The sequence below is a fragment of the Entelurus aequoreus genome, linkage group LG11 (genome assembly GCF_033978785.1).
Source record: "Entelurus aequoreus isolate RoL-2023_Sb linkage group LG11, RoL_Eaeq_v1.1, whole genome shotgun sequence".
NCBI lineage: Eukaryota > Metazoa > Chordata > Actinopteri > Syngnathiformes > Syngnathidae > Entelurus > Entelurus aequoreus.
In genome coordinates, this window is record NC_084741.1 from 47,911,643 (window position 1) to 47,931,454 (window position 19,812).

A 19,812-nucleotide genomic window follows, 5' to 3' on the forward strand; every position below is an offset into this window, starting at 1 on the left:
CAACATGTGGTGGACCTACAGGAAAATTAAAATAAAAAAGCGCTTTTGTCCGAACCACCGAGTAAGTTAACTCTAAATAAAATACAAATACAAATATACAAAAATTACAGGATAATGTACAAATATGGGCATTTCAAAATAATTTGTGCATTTTGAAAAAAAGCAAATACAAATGTGCAGGATGTGCATCTAAAAAACAAGGGTTGCTTGTGATGTCCCGTACAATGCAGACTTAACACCGGCTGAAACACTTGGTGAGAAAACAATCACTTAAGCAGCACTTACAGCAGACTCAGCCAAACTGCATTTGGGTAATGTTGCAATTTTCAACGCTAAAAAATCAAGCATGCCTGATAGAAATCGCTCGAATGTGAAGTAAGGCTCCACTTTTCAAAATGCACTAGATTGATGGTAGTTTACATTGACTTTGCCATATACATGCTACTGATTAATATTAGCGATTCTACATGGCGATTTCAACACCTCCAAGATTGGTAATGAAAATTACAACTAAGATGCATGTTACAATCAAACAACTTGTGTGTAATAAGAACACTACTTACAGTATAGATACTTTGTAGGGCGCAACATAAGACTAGACTGGCACATTCAGCTTCATGGCAGAGGCTACTTCCTAGCTAGGCTACACACCGTGGCATATACACTACTGCCATGTAACGTCCTGAAATTGCAACTGCATTCATTGTTAAACAATAAACATTAGTTAACAACAACATTTGTATCATATCGGTTCAAATGTGAAAGATTCTCATCCTTACCTTGTATTGATCTAAATGCTCTCCATCTTGACTTATGTGAAGACATCCATCACTCCCAGCTGAATAAGGCGAAAGGCATACTGTATACGGTGAAAGGCATACTATATAAACTGGACTGGTCCTTAGTCAGTCACAGAGAGGTTTTGAAGACCACATCGGTGGGAATTAATCCAATGATGGCTTTGTGAACCACCACACTACCAATAGCATATGTATCCATCCATCCATCCATGTTCTATACAATTTGTCACCATTATGGTCACGAGTAGACTGCAACCTGTCCCAGCTGGCTTTGGGTGAGAGGCAGGATACACCCTGAACTGATCATCAGTCAAAAGGCACAGAGAAACAAATAACCATTCACACTCAAATTCAAACCTTTCGGCAATTTGGGATCTGGAGTTAGCGTAACATGCATGTTTTTGAACCGTGGTAGGATTCCAATGCAAACCCAAACAAGCAAACTCCACACAGAGCCAACCCAAAGCTCCTGTCTGACTGAGGTGCTAACCACTATTCCACCATTTTGCCCCCAGTGGTACATGGAATAACCTATTAAAGTTAATGTTTCATGTTTTTCAAGTTAATTGTTTAGATACAGCCAATGTTGCAGTCAGTCCTGCTTGTCATAGTCTCTTCAGCAGGCACCCATGTCTGCCAGCTTGTTGCAGGCAGAAATTCTCGGCACACAGCTGCTCATCCTAGTTGATCCCAAGCAATGTATTCCCAAGGTGCTGATTTGTCTTGGTTGTGTTTTTCTCGGGTTCTGGTGGCACTTTGCTACTCAGTGAAGGTGACAGTGTAGCTATTGGCACTAACTAAACAAACATAACTCAGTGAAAGACAGTATGCCTGTTAACCGAGGGGCTAAATAACTGAAATGTCCAGCCACAAGGTTAACTGAAACATTTCCAACTGGAGCATGGCGAGTTTCAGCTTCTTGAGCTGTCTTTTAATTTGATTCGCCTGATCAAATGATCATGAGAAGCCCTTGAAACTACTTAATGGTGCTCTCTCTTAGGGTATTTTCAGCAAACATTTTGAATTCTCACTCAAAGTTCCATGCAGTTGCCAGGTAAAACAGCAAAGCAACAGTCTCTACCAGTATTTTCATTTGGACTGATAAGAAGACAAATGTACTGTATTATAGACTAGTAAACGAAGAAACTCACCATTTGAAAGCAGGGGTGATATTGGAATCTGATATTAACAAAAAAAAAAATCGGATGATATCGGTTTGCATATATAATCTCACATACAAGGTCCGATACAAACGGTTTTACACTGTGCTTAATTGTGCCAAGCTGGACAGCCATTTAGCTTCTAAATGTCCTCTAATAAGTTAACAAGGTTGGCTATACTGTTCGGCTACTCAGAGCTAGAAGCTAGAAGCTACTGTGCACAGCAGCTAGGCACACAACAGCACACAAGCTAGACATACGTAATAAGTAGCTTTTATTGAACAATAGTGTAGTCTAAAACACAACATTTGTCAATATAAACAAGTAAAAAAATAATGAAAGTTGTATATTATTGACAGATACAAAGTCTCCAAGGCAGAAGGGTATACACTAACAAAGGTGTTTGGATCATTCAACTTACTCCGTCATGACTCATCAGCTTAACTTAATAAATTAATGTGAGGAGTCGCTAGAAGCTACTGTGCACAGCAGCTAGGCACACAACAGCACACAAGCTAGACATACTGTACGTAAAGAGTAGCTTTTATTGAACAATATTGCAGTCTAAAACATGACATTCGTCAATATAAACAAGTAAAAAAAATAATGATAGTTGTATATTATTGACAGATACAAAGTCTCCAAGGCAGAAGGGTACTAGAAAGTATCCACTAACAAAGGTGATTGGATCATTCAACTTACTCCGTCATGACTCATGAGCTTAACTTAATAAATTAATGTGAGGAGTCGCCAAAAAAATAAAAAAATACCACCCTACTTCAAATTTAAAGACCGCGTAAGTCTGTCATAAGGTTAGTGTTTTTCATACCAACCATTGTTTTCTGAGTAATTTCACTTGATCAAACATTTTCTAATATTCCACAGTAATAAATGACAAAAGTGTGCTATGATTTGTGCTGATATTGTACCGGATTGATGTCGGTATTGGCCATACCTCAAGGCTCCAATATGAGTATCGTATCGGAAGTGATAAAGTTGTATTGGAATACCCCTATTTGAAAGTAAGTTGAACTGCCAAGATACCTTTCTATTTAAAGTTCATCATCATTAGCTACCTGTCAAATAAGAACATCCAGACAGTTATGATTAATTAGATCTTTGAAATTACCTCTATCAAATGTGTTTAAACCCAGTGGAGCAAGTCTCAAGGTAAAACTAAAAATAACTTCCATACGATGCGCATTTTCACAATCTCTTTATTGGTCTCATGAGTGACATATAATGAAGTTACAGGGTGTGTGCAGTAGCATTATTGTACAAAACTGCATTGTGAAATTGAATTGGCATAGAAGCTACTGGATGCATCGCGCAATAAGACCAAATAAGTTTCAATACATCTTAGGCTACATGTACTCAAGCCCTATTTGTGCTTTCCTGAACTGGCCATGGCACAGTGGACGTCAGCTCCCATTGGGACTCCGTTTTGACTGTGAGACGAGCTCCTTTTTTGTTCATAGTGCACACTATAGCAGACAGGCTTTCAAATGTGTGCCAGTCTGCAATGTTGAATAATTGATTTTTCCACATCAAGGGAATAATTTATACGTCGGAGCATAAGGATTTCCTGTGCTTTCGCTCAATCTATTCAGGGTTACTTTTCCATTCCTTATGTGGAGAATAAAGAGCCAATGGCCAAACGATGCTTTTTACCCCCAAGTAGATTTGAATGTAGTACAAATGAAGGGAAAGAAAGTTAAAATAAAAAAGTTAGTATATATGAAGGGACAAACAACCCTTCATTCATCAAATTACAGAGTTGAAGTTTGAGCGGACCACGCCTTGCACTAAGCGGGCTTCGCGGCTCTGCATGAGAATGAACTCAAGGGTAGTCTAATTGGCAGTTGGTTAAAGACCAAAACGCTTGGCTTGGCATCGGTTACATTGCAAAAAAAGTTGACCTGCATGTACAGCCGGCTTTCTCATAACTGAAGAAGAAATAGGTTTTGAGGAAGACAGATTGTCTTTATTTTTATTTTTAACGTCCTTTTCTGTATATTCACCACTATGTCTCGTTAAGCCTTTTTTAAATTACTAACCAGGATGAACATAAAAGCGCCACAACAGTCGGGTGGTGAAGTTATATGAAATGTTATATTTCCAACTAGGTTTGCGCGATATAGACAATTTACGATATAAATTATATAAATGTAGCTGACTTTAGAGCTTTTAATACTATCATTACATCATGATAATACATGTTGATGACACTTTCTAGCTTTGTCCTGCAAATTTGACAGCAACAAGAAGAAAAGGGTGTCCTCAATGCAATGTAGGTGAATGTCTCTCCACAGTGCAAAGCCACTTCTCAGTCAGTAATCATCTCCTCCATGGTGGCAAATAAAGTGTGTTTCTTACAAATGTCTTCCCAAGTTTACTAAACCTGCTAAGATATACAACGTAGGACAGGGGTGTCAAACTCATTTTAGCTCCGAGGCTACATGGAGGAAAATCTATTCCCAACTGGGCCGGACTGGTAAAATAATGGTATGATAACTTAAAAATAACGACAACTTCAGATTGTCTTCTTTGTTTAAGAATAGACCCAGCACATTCTGAAAATGTACAAATCTTATTGTTGTTTTGTTGCGGTTAATAGTATTCTATCTTCATTTGTCGCTATTTCTTCTTCTGAATGATGTGATCATTTACATCAGCCAACTCGGTGGAATTGAGTCTGTCAGAGTTTGAAAATGCTCCCATTGGTGTTATTTTTTTAATCTATCAGAAGATGAAATGAATAATAATATCCAAAATCAAATTAAGTTAAATATAAGTGATTATTAATGTAATTGACTAATTTTCTTCAACTGATGTACTAACATCATGTGGTTTGTTCTGTACTTATGTAGCATCAACCACAGCAAAACGTGGGAATTTGGACTAATTTAATCAATCATACATAAAGTTAGGAGGATAGAAAATATTTCAGCATATTTATGTGTGCCCAGAAAATGTGTCCCTAGTCATAAAAACAACAGAAAATGTACAGATTATAAAAAGCATTGATTTGGGTAGAACTGTCACATGTTACATTACCAACAACATATTTTACTGTCAAGGCATGAACGTAGCAATCCACATTTAGTATACTATCACTAATAAGCAGCGCAGGTATGTAGTGTCCAAAAACGGAAGTGTCGCCTCTGAAGGCCTACTGAATGATTTTTTTAAAATTTAAACAGGGATAGCAGATCTATTCTATGTGTCATACTTGATCATTTCGTGATATTGCCATATTTTTACTGAAAGGATTTAGTAGAGAACATCGACGATAAAGTTCGCAACTTTTGGTCGCTGATAAAAAAAGCCTTGCCTGTACCGGAAGTAGCGTGACGTCGCAGGTTGAAGGGCTCCTCACATTTCCCCATTGTTTACACCAGCAGCGAGAGCTATTCGGACCGAGAAAGCGACGATTACCCCATTAATTTGAGCGAGGATGAAAGATTCGTGGATGAGGAACCTGAGAGTGAAGGACTAGAGTGCAGTGCAGGACGTATCTTTTTTCGCTCTGACCGTAACTTAGGTACAAAGGCTCATTGGATTCCACACTTTCTCCTTTTTCTATTGTGGATCACGGATTTGTATTTTAAACCACCTCGGATACTATATCCTCTTGAAAATGAGAGTCGAGAACGCGAAATGGACATTCACAGTGACTTTTATCTCCACGACAATACATCGGTGAAGCACTTTAGCTACGGAGCTAACGTGATAGCATTGTGCTAAAATGCAGATAGAAACAAAAGAAATAAGCCCCTGACTGGAAGGATAGACAGAAGATCAACAATACTACTATCAGGAGACACCGAACCAAACACTGGACCTGTAACCACACGGTTAATGCTGTGCCGCCTGTCGTAGCCTAGCAATGCTGTTGCTAACGACGCCATTGAAGCTAACTTAGCTACGGGACCTCGTCAGAGCTATGATAAAAACATTAGCGCTCCACCTACGCCAGCCCTCATCTGCTCATCAACACCCGTGCTCACCTGCATTCCAGCGATCGACGGCGCGACGAAGGACTTCACCCGATCATCGATGCGGTCGGCGGCTAGCGTCGGATAACGTGTCTGCTATCCAACTCAAAGTCCTCCTGGTTGTGTTGCTGCAGCCGGCCGCTAATACACCGATCCCACCTACAGCTTTCTTCTTTGCAGTCTCCATTGTTCATTAAACAAATTGCAAAAGATTCACCAACACAGATATCCAGAATACTGTGGAATTTTGCGATGAAAACAGAGCTGTTTGTATTGGGATACAATGTGTCCCAATACTTCCACTTCAACCATTGACGTCACGCGCAAACGTCATCATACCTACACGTTTTCAACCGGAAGTTTCCCGGGAAATTTAAAATTGCTCTTTATAAGTTAACCCGGCCGTATTGGCATGTGTTGCAATGTTAAGATTTCATCATTGATATATAAACTATCAGACTGCGTGGTCGGTAGTAGTGGGTTTCAGTAGGCCTTTAACACGGCCCATAGAAAACAAAAATTGTAAGAATTTGTTACAAAATTCAGTCATTTCACTTGCATTAGTTGACGCTCATTCGGCGGTTTTAACTCCGTTAATATTTGGCCTCAAGCCAAGTAGCAGTGTGCGCGTCTACGTATCTACATGTTATGTATCTACATGTGCACAGCAGGGGAGCTGGTTTACTTATAAGAGCAGCGTGTGTGTTTGTGAGAATGGCAATGTGTTGGCTGAGTGACGTCAGTGAGTGAGTGGGCAAGTAAAGAGAGAGAGCGTGTGCACTGCGCAGCAGAGGGATGAACATATCCGTTTGTGTCATGCAAAACTAATAATAAAGCGAACCGGGTTTGGTTCGGTATATATATATATATATACATGTATGTATATATATATATATTAAGGGTGTAACGGTACGTGTATTTGTATTGAACCGTTTCGGTACGAGGGTTTGGTTTGGTTCAGAGGTGTACCGAACGAGTTTCCACACGGACATATTAAGTGGCGGACTGCACGTTGTGTAAACAATGCACACTGAGGCATGCATGCTAGCAACGACCAGGCTACTACAACATGCAAAAGCCAGAGCTGGAAGACCCTCCTGCCTCGTTAAGATCTCCCGTTTGGGAACATTTCGGCTTCACGGTGCGATACAACAATGGATAACATCGCTTCAACAAAGAGAAAGACGAACAAACAGCTCCCACCGCATTCAAGCAGCTTCTCCTTGGTGAGTCAGGCAGGGCTAAAGCAATAAAAAATGCCGTTGGTGTTTTTATAGCCGCAGATTTAAGATCATATTGCATTAAAAACTAGATTTTGACCCACTTCTATGGTGGAAGAACAATGAGCCCATATATCCTTTTACTGCCAAGTTAGCCAGGCACTACCTCGCCATACCTGCTAGCCCCGTGCCCAGTGAAAGGGTATTTTCCACAGCTGGAGACATTTTAACTGCAAGCAGGTCTGCCCTTTCTACAGACAACGTGAATAAACTGATTTTTCTTGCAAAAAACATGAACATTTAGTGAAAGTCACCAGGGTTAAAGGCTGGGGGGGGAAAAGAAAAGTTAATCTGACGCTGAGTTGACTAGAAACTGTTCAATGTTGCACTTTTTGTATGTAGAAGAAACGTTTTGTCATTTTATTTAATCTGAGCAACAACTTGAAGCAGATTAATGTTGCACTTTATATGTGGAAACGTTGCACTTTATATGTAGAAAGGTTTTGTTAAGAAACCAATTTTGAGCCTTATCTTATTTAGTTTTTATCTTATATATGTTGACTGCATTAACCCTGGCAATCGACCCTGTGTGTATATGTATGTTATTGTTATGTTAAAAGAATAAAGCCTTTGTTTACAAATTTTGGTAAATAAATAACAAGAAAATATATATTATGTTGTTTTCTTACTGTACCGAAAATGAACCGAACCGTGACCTCTAAACCGAAGTACGTACGGAACCGAAATTTTTGTGTAGTGTTACACCCTTAATATATATATATATATATATATATATATATATATATATATATATATATATATATATATATATATATATATATATATATATATATATATATATATATATATATATATAAATACAGTATATATATTCATTGAATTTTAATTTTTTAATTTACTTGTCACCACAAATTCTCCCTCTCTTGTTTTTTCCTTCTTCTTTCTATCCCCTCCTTCAAACACTAAATATATCCAAACATTAACTAGGGCTGGGCGATATGGATGAAAACGTATATCTCGATATATCTTTACTTAAACTCCATATTCGATATATATCTTGATATATTTTCCAGTAAAAATATACATATAAAGATATTAATTTTTGAGCAAAATTCACTGAAATTGAACTGAATGACAACTGTACAGTCAGTGGCACTTTTATTAACCCAGTTAGTCAAGATGGGTATTAACAGCACAGAAAAGAAATTGTTTCAAAAAAATTAAATAACATAAATAAAATAGAAAAACAAAGAATGTATACATAAAATAGAAAAAATATTCTTTCTACATAAAATAAACCACTTTGCAGCAGAATAGTACAAAATGTATCAAACTCCGATAAAAAATACATTTGCAGGCAGGCACTTTTTAATTCCCAGTCGACGATGTAATGGACTGTCACACATGTATGGTTCTGTGGTCCTACTAGACCACATGTATGTGGTCAGCGTGAAGTAAGTGACTTTACTTATTTGCGCGGCTATGATCTTTCTCACTTCGGCGTACATTTTTGGCAGCATTTCTCGTGCGATATATGCCCGGCTTGGCAACTGGTATCTGGGGTCGAGGACTATGATGAGGCGAACAAACCCGTCGCGTTCGACGGTGGAAATGGGGACTAGCGCTTTAGCAATGTGATATGCGATCGCTCTGGTTATCTGTTCCCACCTTTTGCTGGTTTTCTCATAAGGCACTACACGTGATACCGAAGCTTGCAGTGTACATTGTTTTAGTACTGGTGACGTGGATTGCACAGCCAGTGTCATGCCACAAAGTTTTATGCACTCTTCGTACTGTATTGGATGTCGCTGTTGAAGGTGATGGAATAGGTTCGTTGTGCTTGAACTTTTTGTAGCCACGAGTTTCTGACACTCTCTACAAAACACATTCTCCTGCTTTCTTCTTGTGGAACGCTCTCCCTGACCATCTGAAGGCACCACAGACTGTGGATGCTTTCAAAAAAGGCTTAAAAGCTATGTACGGCTGCTCTTTGTAGACTTCAGCTCTGCATTTAATACCATCTTACCTGACAGACTGGTGACCAAGCTAGCAGACCTCGGAATATCCAACCCCACCTGTCTCTGGATTAAAGACTTCCTGACTGACCGCCATCAGGGGGTGAGGATGGGTACCCACACCTCCACAGCCCTCAACCTCAGCACCGGCTCACCTCAGGGCTGCGTTCTGAGCCCCCTGCTCTACTCACTCTACACCCACGACTTCACAGCCACCCACCCCGGCAATCACATCATAAAGTTTGCCGATGACACAACGGTGGTGGGCTGCATCTCTGGGGTCGACGAGACGGCATACCGGGACGAGGTGGAGCAGCTGGCAGTGTTGAGCAGGGTGAACCACCTGAAGCTGAACCAGCTCAAGACCCAGGAAGTGATCTTGGACAGCAGGAGGAGAAAAACTACCATACAGCCCCTCTACATCGACGGGGGCTGTGTGGAAAGAGTCTCATCCCTACGCTTCCTGGGAGTTCACCTGGATGAGGACCTGTTCTGGAGGACCAACACCACGGCCATCGTCAAGAGGGCACAGCAGAGGCTCTACTTCTTGAGAGTACTCAGGAATCTCCACCTGAGACAGGATCTGCTGGTGTCCTTCTATCGCTGTTCCATGGAGAGCATCCTCACATACTGCATCTGCGTATGGTTCTGCAGCTGCACAGCAGCAGAGAGGAAAGCTCTCCAGAGGGTCATCAACTCGGCCCAAAAAATCATCGGGTGCCCCCTCCCCTCCCTGGAAGAACTGTATAACTCCCGCTGCCTGAAGAAGGCAGCCAACATACTCAAGGACCCATCCCACCCCGGCAACAACCACTTCGATCGGCTGCCTTCCGGCAGACGTTTCAGAACCATGCGAACCCGCACAAATAGACTCAGGAACAGTTTCTAACCCCGGGCCATAACTGCACTAAACGCAGCTAAATTGTAAAAAAAACAAAAAACAAAAACTCCCTCACGTGCAACATGAGGAAGCCACCGGTCAATCACGATCCGGGACTGTGCAATCAGCGATTACATGCCAACTGGACAATATTTATCATATTTATTCACACAATTAATCCACAATAAAAAGCCTGCACAGCATAGGAGGTAGGAAATGCTGACTCCCACCCCCTTAGCACACTGGGATTCAGCATTACTCCTCTCTAGTCACTTTATACTTTTTACTGTCTCGTTTCCTTTTACATTGCCTCCTAGAGTGGTCTTAGGCCACATTGTATATTGCATATTGTGTATATTGTGTTGTTTTTGTATATTGTGTGGTTTCTTCTTTTTAAAAAAAATGCAAAGCACCTCAGGGAAGCAATCTAAATCTCGTTGGACCTGTACCTGTACATGCACAATGACAATAAAGATCATTCATTCATTCATTCATTCTTTTTAAAAAAAGCCTTTTTTTTTTAGATATGTGCATACTATTTGGATGTTCTGGTTTTTATTTTTATTTATTTCTTTATTATCTTTTTTTAATTTATTTAATTTTTTTGTTAATACACTGTAGCACTTTGAGATTGTTTACTCAATATAAAGTGCTTTATACAAATATCTAAATCTATTATTATTATTATTATTATTCTGTCCAGTGGCTTAAATCAAAATCACCGCCGCACAACCGAGCCAGAAGCATACCTGCCAACTTGTGAAACTCAAAAAGCCTAGTAGCCAGGATCCAGGGGACGCGGGCCCCGGGAGATCCAGGACGCAAAATGAATTTCAGCATTCAGACAGGTTAGATTGTGGCTAAAACCTTCACATTTATCATAATCAGAGGCAACTTTTGACACACAAAAAAACTGCAAAAATCCTAAAGAGTACAAAATGTTTTTATTCTATTAGCGAACTTCCTTTATCTGAATAGCCATTTGTGATTCATAGGATGAAATAACAAATATCTTGCAGTCATGTTGTTTATGTTTAAAAATGATTCAACAATTCAATGTCAAACTATAAACAGTAGAAATAATGAACAAAATGTCAGCTACTGACTTGTTCTAAAACACCAATGAAAATGAAATTTAGCATTTAGACAGGCTATACTGTAGCAAAAGTTATCACGTGTGTTCTTAAATGTGTATTTCACGTCTTCCATGTCGAGAGCAGTTTTGATCTGGGTTTACAAGGTAAACAACTAAAATTGTTGTGTTGGGCATTGTTTTATCCAGATGCATACATTTGTCCAAATATGGCTTTATAGACGCATTGTGGGTTTCCTGGACGTCCTCTACACCGCTAAAAGAAAAATCTAAGGAAGAAAATCCCTCTGCTATCTTCCACTATTTAATTAAATCGCCCGCTTGAATATTCCCTTTTCTCTTGTCCAACTCTCTCGACGTGTGCGTGTTTGTTGTGATTTCCCTTCCTGGTTTGATGACCCGCCCTATCTTGCCTCTCATTGGCCTGTCTGTATTGTTTTGCCCTAATCTTAACCAATCGTGACTCATCATAGTAAACCAACCAACCAATCATGGATTTTCTTACACGTAAACCAACCGATCATCATTAATGTTTCCCGTATAGTTTGTCCCCTGCCTGTGAAGTTGCACGAGTCCAGTTCTCTCTTTCTCTTCTCCCTCTCTCTTCTTTTGTAGCATGTAGCTTAGCTATCCGCTACATGGGTATAAAAATAGCTAAGCTACGGAAATCGCTACTTGTTTAAAAAGTAGCGAAGCTACTGCCAAGATACTGGATAAATGTAGTTAAGCTATGTAGCGAATATTTGCTTGTGTTGTTGTTGTGGGTCAGTGTAGTGGGTGGGAGAGGGCAAGCAGGTCTTGGAAGGAGTAAGGGGAGGGGTTTAATAGAGTGTTGAGTGTTGAGAAGGAGTGAGAAGCAGGGGAGAATCAAGGAACACAACAAATAAGCGGCGTTTGGTCATTTTAACATGAAATAAATTATATCGATATTAAGATATGTTCTTAATTCATATCTTGTTTAAAAATATATCGATACATCTTACAAACTCGGTGAGTTAAATACAAATTAGCCAACAATTGAAGTATACCATACTTCTCTTTTGTAAAGTAAATGTGTACAGAAGATACGGGCATCTACCTCAACAATACAATTTGCCTGAGCGGTTGGACAGGACATATTAGAAATACATACTTAAAATAAAAAATATATTTTGAACTTGGGATGTCCCGCGGGCCAGATTGTGGATGCCGGTGGGCCGAATCTGGCCCGGGGGCCGTAGTTTGGGGACTCCTGCCGAGTTGCTTCAAAACCTGATTGCTGGAAAATTAATCCATAACAATGAATTACTGATCAATAAATCAATTATTATTCTCATCTCTATTTAGAAAGTGTTTAAAAACCAAATGTGTAGACAAAGCTATGTAGCAAATCCAATCATACCATTTTGCATTTTTAAAATGATTTATTTCCATCCTGTCACATTGCGTTATTTGATACGTCACACCAAAGTAAATAAAAATTTAACATTTTGGGGGGATGTTAAAGTACAATACTACTTTGGAATTGTATTATTCATATATCTTTCTTCGGCTTACGCATATCATTAGTGAGGATTACTTAAGTCTTGTGTGTCATTACATTAAATAGTCATAAATTGGCCAACAGCAGCTACCACCGCTAAGCAAAACTGTTTGACAGGTTGTCCTGGATGTTAGTGAAAGGAAGCAGTCAGTTTAGAAAACCTCCTGAAGTTTTGAACCAGATGTTTGGATTGCTTGTTTGCCGCTGTGTTTATCATGAACACGTTTAAGGCCATGCTTATCGATTTCAACAATTTCAACCTTTTTGAGTTGTCATACTCTCTGTGAGCATGTTGTCACCTTCCTCCATCTCACTGAATTATTGATTAGTTGAGGTCATATGAAGACAACCAAGCCTCAGTGGTTATTCTACTAATGAAATGCAAATATATTGTGTGTCGGAACCCTAATGGATATTTTTATCTTCTAAAACTTACTGAGTTCGGTGTTTTAGACAAAATGCTTGAGAAGGATTCAATAAACACATCATGGTCTTATTTGTTTTATAGATTTAAAACAAATGTTCCATTCATGTATATTGACGCATAAAACAACAGTTACAGTTACAAATGTTGAATGTTTAACAATGATCTCACCCAATTGAAATGACTACAAAATAAATCAAGTATTTTAATAGTAATACTTTATAACATACTGTTTTGGATACAATGTGGGAATGCCTCCTACTGTACAGACCTGTGTGAAGCTGACCCCCTTTGTCACTGCAAATACTAAAATACCACTGCCATTTATTTGGGCTGTAAAAAATGTGTTTGTAATGTAATTCTAAAATACATACATTGGGGGGTTGAGAAGGGTCACAACAAATGCTTATACCACAACAACTTTAAAGGGGTCATTACATGCTTTTTTTTCCTATTTCTAAAACACTTTATTTTGGTGTACATAATATGGTTATTTGGTAAACATTTTGCATAGATTTTGCTGCAAACACCTTTCTTTAAGCCACTTTCTGGCTGCTTCTAAAAACGGTTCGTTTTAAGAGGCAGAGTTGTTAGATGCAAAATAAGTCCTCCTTACCACGCCCCTTCACGCTGACTACACTTTTGTACACCTTACCTTGGTAGTTGTTTTTGTTTTTTGTTTTGCTAAGACTGTATGAAATACGGACAATGGAGATGTCCCACCAGTCATCTAACTTTTACTTGACTTTCACCACAACACAACATCTCAGATGATATAGCGAAACCAGCGGCTTACAGTGGTTTGTTGTCGGCTCAAGGATGGAGGAGACAGAAAATCACAAAGCCTGGCCAGAAATGTTTGGTATAAGCTGCCGGACGACTGTGATGCTAGTGTCTTGCAGTAGAAGGTTAGGCTAGCTACACAACAAATCAAACTAACGTTGCTAACGTATTTTTCACACATTACTTTTTTTTTCTCTTATTAATTACCGTTCCATTGTCTCCTCCATTGCCATAAATAGTAGTCACCGATTCCGCCATTAAAAGTATTTTTTGGATGAAAATCCATCATTTTGTGAAAGATTGTGTCTGAAGCATGACTCCTATTTGCACACACTTGATGCGACTTCTTCACAGTTGAAGGCACATCATAAAAGTTCAAATTAAAGCACATTTGACTTCAGATGAGGCTGAAAGTTTGTGTCATGACTTGTGCTGGTTAAAGCAAGCAAACAACAGAGCATTTTCCTTCATTGGGTTTCATTCTGGAGATGATGTTGTGGCACAGCCGGATTACATAAATTAGAAAAGGCTGACTCGTGCAAGGATGTTTGGGTAAATTTCTACTACATATGGATCGCTAACATCACACTTGAACAAAATTCCAAACGGACTGTTTGGAGGAAGTATGAAGGAAGGCAAGATTGTTTTATAAATATATTTGCAAGGCCTCAGTTTGATTTCAAATTTTTGGGACTAATGCAGATCCAAAATACACATAGGCAGGTACCAATTGCTGGGATGTTACTGACGTCACGTCCGGCTCACATTCCGTCCAAAGAATACTGGTAGTGGTCAAGCTAGCTCTCTTTTTAATGGGTACTAGGCGCCATTTAGCTTTTCTCGAAGAAAAAATGACATTTTTGTGTTGTTTTCTGCTGTACAAACTGCGTAAAGGATAAACGAGTCTTCAGAGTTCCTCGAGAGGTTATCAAAAAAGGCAGAAAAGTGCAAGATTTGTGGAAGAATGAGAAAAGCATGCAGCTCACACTCTAGTCCAAGGGAGCAGAGTCGCAGAATGAATTAGTTTGCAGTGATCACTTCATTAAAGGTTTGTTTGATATACTTTTAACGTTTATTATTCCCCATTTAAGTATCATCTTGATAATATTTGTATTTATTAAACACATATTTGGGTCATCCAATCATATATGAAGCTTTTAGCACATACACAATGTTGATAGCTATAGTTATATTTTGATGAAGATGGGGAAACACATGCTACTCATAAACGGCACGTGAAACAGCAACAAACATGGCAGCTTAGATGCGAAGTTAAATCATGAAATGCAACCTTACCTGAGCAAAAATAATGCATATTTATCCGGAAGAATCTTGATGCTAATGTATTTGACCCAGTCACACACAAAGAAGTTGTAGACCTCCATGCTTTCCAAGTTTCCATCTGTTTTGTTGTGTAGAATGGCATCTGGAGCACAATCGTTCGATATGCCTGGGAACGCGACCCATGTAATCCTTGATATCACTTGAACATTTTTTTTTTTTAATAAAGTATAAGGATCTATTATTATCTATTACTATCTGTCATAGTTTGAAATGTTGCTGGTAATTAGGTTTTTGCAGGAAGATTTAAGCCTTTTTTGGTTTGCGCGCTGCTTGCTTTACAACAGCCATCTAAGCTCGGTTGACCACCACTGGTTTTCACTTACAGGAAGAAGTTACTTGTCGGAATACCAGAAATTGGTAGGAAAAGTTGGTTTTAAATGATAGGGCCCCTATAAGCTGAGCTTCACACAAGGATCTGGACCAATCAGGATCGCCGGGTGGGATTTCATAGATGTGACGTAGCGCCGAAGCGACTGTTTGATTCAAACAACAATGGCGGCACGTCGTGTGCTGACATTGATTCTGCTATTGCAACTGTTTTGTAGAACCTATCGAATATTACTTCTTTAAAAGATGAACAGAGAACGGTTTTGAAGGCATTTATTGGTGGCAAGGATGTTTTGGCTCTTCTTCCGACCGGGTTTGGATTTCTCAGCGTCACTCTCATCAGCGTCACAGGTTGATTTCGATGTGAGTGGTTGAAGTTGCACGTTATTCAAGATAACAGACAAGTGGTTTATCCAATGAAATACAATGATTTTTTTACATGGCCCCGCCTTCTGAAATACATCTCCTATTGAGAACTCCCAGATCCTTGTGTGGAGCTCAGCGAACTACAAGGATCTGGCGAGAGTCAGGTTACCTATAAGCCACAACACAACAACTATTAGCCACAGCATGACCTCAACAAATGCAAATGCCACAACACAACAGCATTAAGCCACAATACAACAACATTACACGACAACAAAAGTGACAGCGGACTAAGGTTTGCAGACAGACAAAGTGACCAAGGTAGAAAATCAAAGAAGTTTTAATGAACAAAGCTGAAGGATGTTAAATTAAGCTGTTGTGATCAATGTCACTTTCTGGTATGCTTGGTCCACTGTCACTTCTGTTGTGTTCGCCACTTTGGTTGTCGCTTACTGCTGTTTTGTTGTGAGTGACATTGTATTGTTGTGTTGTGGCTTTTTTATTTGATATGGCTTTTGCAATTTTGTTGTGGAATGTGGATTCAAACTTGTTGTGTTGTGGCTTAATTCAAGTGCTGTCATTATAATAATAAATATTTGATAAGAGATCAAATCAAATCGACTTTATTTATAAAGCACATTTAAAATTAGGCTGAAAGATGTCGGAGAGATATGTTGGAGCGAGGTTGTTTAGACATTTAAAAACAAATAGTAGGAGTTTAAAATTGATTTGGTAACGCACAGGGAGCCAGTGAAGGGACGCTAGCATAGGGGTAATGTGCTCACGCCTGCGGGTCTGTGTTAGCAGACGAGCAGCAGAGTTCTGCACGAGCTGCAGGCGGGCATTGCAGTAGTCAAGACGAGTCGAGATAAAGGCGTGGATTAGATAGTTGTATTGTATAGATAGGAGAGCGATATGCACAATAAAATATATTTAAAAAAATGTAATTTTCATTACAATAGAAACTGTCAGCCATGCAATTCAAAATAATACTGCACATAATGATTTTGCTGGCATCCATATTTGTGGTATTGAAGAATGCCAAAGGGTAGATGATGCATTTGTAGTCATTATAAGATGCTAAGCGTATCAGGAAAGCATCATTACCTCACTTACAAGCACAGAGGTATATATCACTACATCCCACCCACGTCGCCTTGGGCCCTCGAAGTAAGGACGAGGGGGATGGATGAATGATGAGCGAGGGATGGGTTTTGGGAGGATGGGGGGGGGAGAAGGGGTCATAAAAATAGGCTGCGGGCTGGTGTGTGTGTCTCCTGCAAATCCCCCATCTGATAAGAGGGACGATTCTGAACTGACGATCCCCACTGCTGCTATCTTTTTTTTCATTCCTTTCATCATCGCCTCTCCCAATCGTCTCCCACACAGCCTGCCATCAGTACCTCTTTCCTTGCCTCTGTACTGTATATGCATTTAATCATTCAGTTGTGCAATATTTTGAAAGCAGCGTACAATGAAATGCGATTGGCAGTGAAAGGCAATCTGAAATGCTTTAGTGAGATAAACAATTAAACAGGGGCAGCAATTAGTCTAAAATAGGAAGATTAAACAATCTGAAGGAATTCTTACATTATTGCCTCTGTCAAGCACATAACTTGAGGGCAATAAATATTGGCTTAATTCTCATTTGTTGGTGGGTTTATTCATTACTTTTCTTATTTTCTCTCAGGATTACATACAATCGATTGCTTTAAATGATGAATGATCTATTTTATTTAGGTGGAAGTCCATATCAACATGCTAATTACATTTTAGAACATTCAATCCTTAAAGTTCGGCGTGTTTCATTTTATTTACTATGAAACAGGAAACAGCAATCCATCTAATACATACAAACAGGCAAAACAAACCAAAGTATAACATAGTTGTCATGGGTTTACAGTAAATAACAAACATATATTGCCATCTACAGCTTTGTTCTTGTGATTGCGCACAGTGCCGGTTGTACAACCCCCTGCTTGCCACAATGTGGTCTGGCGCACAAACACAAATACTCCACACTCCGTGTTTTTTTAAGGAGTTCATCGTTGGAAGAAGTCAATCCTCTGCTGGCTACTGTTGTAGTTTTCACCATAATACTCTCTACATATACAGAATCCCAATGTTTAATTTTTTACATGGACATTCTCCCTTATTCCCAACAACTTAAACCAAAACAGCTGGTCTTACTGGCTAGAATTAGCTTATACAGTAGCTAGAGATTGACATAACTTAGTTTTTTTGACTATGGGAAGGAAAAAAGAAAGTAGGACTGTGCTTAAAAGGAGAAGCAGCTGATATTCATTAAATTAAAGCAATAAGTTATCAAAAACATAACTGAGCATGTAGCCAACTTGGCGAAGCAATTAGAGCGTATCACTGCTAGTCTGCACCACAATGAAGCAGAATGAGTCTAACGCCAGCCAAGAATGTTAAAATAATATCTAAACGCCGGGTATTCATCCATGAAAATATAGAGTAGCTGCTGATGGTGTGTTTGACAGATAATCACCTGGAAGTAGATACCGCTGAAGTCCACTCTCTAAGCTAAATGGTGTACATTATTATTGCAATACTTCATAAAACTACTATAGTTGTTACTAGTACATTCTATTTAATTTTTTTTGATATAACATTTGTTTTTCCAAAAGTATTTTTTTCTTTTTAAAAAGCATGTTAGAAGCATCAATTAAATTGATTATAATGCACTTCAGTGGGAGATGTTGATTTGAGATACATGTGCTTTGAGTTAAGAGCTCCATCACATAACCAGGAAAGCTGGTAAATTGAGGTACTACTGTGTCGTCGTCGTCGTCCCCCCCCCCCCCCCCCCAAAAAAAAGGTTTTTAATAAAATAAATAAATATATATATATATATATATATATATATATATATATATATATATATATATATATATATATATATATATATATATATATATATATATATATATATAACTGGAACAAGTGACATGCTTTTAAATAAGAAAGACTAAATAACAAATATCGTACCAAAACAATGCAATGTAATGTATGACAAACACCTCATGTCATTAGTTGTCTTAGGTTATATAATAATAGTGTACAACATTTAACTTGGAGAGCAGATTTCTACTGCTTCCATGTTAAACACACCATCACCAGCTTCTCCATATTTTAGCAGATAAATGCCAGCCATTCAAAAAGTATTTCAATGCCTTTGGATGGCATTATCGTAGCTTTGTATGGACACCTCTTGCTTCAGGTTGGAGCAGATTGTAACGTGCGATGCTTGTCATGCCTCTTTAAGTCGGCTACACACACAATACCTTGGTCATGTTTTTCAAATATTTCTCTCTTAAATCCAATCCTATCATAATCTTCTTCAGTACTGTCCTTCACACTCACTTTCCTCTGACCCATCCATCCATCCATCCATTTTCTATGGTTGGAAAAACAAATTAAGGTCTTGTGTTTTAGCATTTGATCTCATGGGGGTCTGTGTGCCATTCCCTACATACCAGCTAGCTGTTGGGAGGTATGTATCAAAAACTGTCTCATAACCCAAATTATATATTGCAACCTAAAGCGAAAGAAAAAGAATATGAGACACAATTCATAAAGGGGCCGCGTCACTCTTTAGCCAAGGTACCACTTCACTTTTTTAATTTACCCTTTAATTAAGAACAATATAACGACTTGTCCAGGGTGTACCCTGCCTTCCGCCCGATTGTAGCTGAGATAGGTTCCAGCGACCTCAAAGGGAATAAGCGGTAGAAAATGGATGGATGGATAACCTTTCATCTCCTACGGCACACAACAATTTACTCTGACTTGGAAAAGTGTTGCATTTGTCTTTCATATTTAGTGCGTCTGCCTC

General features: G+C 38.9%; 1 protein-coding gene across 3 annotated transcripts in view; it reads left to right on the forward strand.

Moving 5' to 3' along the window:
* Nucleotides 1–19,812, forward strand: part of LOC133660186 (triple functional domain protein-like) — a 251,212-nt gene that overhangs the window by 13,726 nt on the left and 217,674 nt on the right. The gene's annotated exons all lie outside the window — the stretch shown is intronic.